At 54.1% G+C, this 2060-nt stretch overlaps 2 protein-coding genes across 6 annotated transcripts in view; one reads left to right on the top strand and one right to left on the bottom strand.

The window, feature by feature from the left end:
- LOC106728382 (transmembrane protein 202-like) overlaps positions 1-2060 on the bottom strand; it is a 29940-nt gene that overhangs the window by 12562 nt on the left and 15318 nt on the right. The window lies entirely within an intron of this gene.
- Positions 1866-2060, top strand: part of LOC102249682 (syncytin-1-like) — an 8254-nt gene continuing 8059 nt past the window's right edge. Inside the window, exon 1 of one of the 4 annotated variants that reach the window (XM_014550519.1) lies at positions 1866-1943. The gene's annotated coding sequence lies outside the window, so the exon portion shown is untranslated. The remainder of the gene's footprint in view (positions 1944-2060) is intronic. The other 3 variants (XM_014550516.1, XM_014550515.1, XM_014550518.1) reach the window with 3 other exon arrangements.

Genomic DNA, 2060 nt, shown 5'->3' with positions numbered 1-2060 from the left:
AAGAATACATTCCTCTTGACAGACCTCCTATTCAGTGTTTTGTGTATAAAAGGCATTGTGTGGTTAATAAACTTGCTGCAGTTCCTCGATTGATCTGTAGTCCTCCCGATCCCGCTCTCCTGTCTTTCTTTCTTTTCTCAATTCCCCCCTCCCTACCTCAACCCGGTTCAACCTGTCAGGCTGGCCCTGACAAAAGAGGAATTTCTTCCATTGCTTTTCAGAGAGAGAAAGTGGAAAGGAGGTGGAGGGGGGAGGGAGAGAGAGAGAGAGAGAGAGAGACTTCCAGGCAGAGGGAACAGCAAATGCAAAGGTCCTGGGGTGCAACTGTGTGTTTGGCAGGTCCTAAGAAGGCCCGGGGAACCAGCGTGCCCTTGGGGGCCTGGGCAAGGGAGGGGAGGGAGGAGGTGGGCGCAGCGGGGACCAGGGCACCTCACTCCCAGCCTTGTGGCCACAGGGAAGCCCTGGCTTCACTCAGCATGAGGTCTGGGTAGGTCACAGTGGTTCTCAACCTTGGCTGCACATTACAATCACCTGGGAATCTTTTTTAAAATCCTGATTTCTGGGCCTCATCCTCTGAAAATTCTGTTTCTTTGTTACTAATGTTGTGGCCTCAAAGAAACAGAATTTCCAGAGGATGAGGCCCACAAATCAGGATTTTAAAAAGATTCCCAGGTGATTCTAATGTGCAGCCAAGGTTGAGAACCACTGGGATAGGAAACGCCTTGTTTTTCCTAAGAGAGGAGTTCGAGTCTCTTCCTTTCACTTCGGACTACGGACTACAGACTTCGCGGAGGAATCTCCCAGCCAGAAAAAAGGAAAAAAAACCCAGATGACGAGGGGAACCAGCTAAACAACATGTGTTCTATTCACACGTGTGTGCGTGTGTGTGTGTATATGTGTGTGTACATGAGTGTTGTGTGTGCGTGTGTGTGAGCCATAAAGAGTCCGCACCAAACTGTTGACCACAGCGACCTCCGGTGTGCGGGTTGTTATATTAAAGTTTCCTTTTTCATCTTTGAAAAACAAAACAAAACAAAAAAAACAAAACAAAACATACCTTGGTTACAGGCACATCCCCAGTGGGGGGTGTGCAGGAGACAGCTGATTGATGTTTCTAACTCTCTATTCCTCTCCCTTCCTCGCTGTAAAAAATTTATAAAATATAAAAAAAACAAAAACGTTTTACCATCATGTCTGTTGAAAGACACGCCTTAGATCGCCAACCTACCATGAAACCCCGCCCCCAGGTCTTTGGCGATCTAAAAACCGGGGAACGAGCCCCAAACCCGGTCCTGCCTCATCCCCAGAGTCCTGTCCCCGTCCTCCTCCCTCGGACCCGGAGTCCAGGACCCCAGCCGGGCCCCCTCTCCCCGCCTCTCCGCCTCCCGCACCTTCCTGCACCTTCCGGCCCCGAACCAGAGCCGGGGCTAAGGCTCTAACTCCGCGTCCGGTGGGCGCTCTCCCAGAACTACCCCCTGTCAATCTCAGCTCTGGCCCCGCCTCCCACTCTGCCGCTGGGAATACGTCGGGGGTCGGCCCCGCCCCTTCCGCCAGGGCTGTGGCGCGGGCACCGCCAGTTTTCCCTTTTCGGCCACGCCCCCACTCGGGGTCCTTCCTTTTCCGGATCCTCCTTTGGGTCCGTCCACCGATGTGCCTGACGATCCTGACAGGACAACAGGCGGCGGTATTTCCTCGGTTTGTGTTCTCCGCCTACGGGGGCAACGTATTATGTCCCGACTTTCCGGAGGATTCTAAAGATCCTGACTATTCCTCCCCCTCATTGAATGCCCTACCCCTGCCCCCCATCCTCGATTAAATAAATCTCAGTAAAGGAAGCAAATGCTGTTGCGGGGGGGGGGGGGGGGGTCCTCGCGAGTGGCGCGCTCTACAAAATGGAACGGGAGCGTGAGCCCCACCGTGTTCATTGAGGAAGTCGGAGTCCGGTAAGTGTTTCCTTCGTCTTCGAAACCGTCTGCGCGGCGGGGCTTGGGGATCTGGGCCGCGCGTCTAATGAGGTGCCCGGGGCTGTGGCGGGATGGCCACGCTGTCGCGTGGTCAGG

Source organism: Myotis brandtii, unplaced genomic scaffold, assembly GCF_000412655.1.
Source record: "Myotis brandtii unplaced genomic scaffold, ASM41265v1 scaffold601, whole genome shotgun sequence".
Lineage (NCBI taxonomy): Eukaryota > Metazoa > Chordata > Mammalia > Chiroptera > Vespertilionidae > Myotis > Myotis brandtii.
This window is presented reverse-complemented; position numbering and strand designations above follow the sequence as displayed.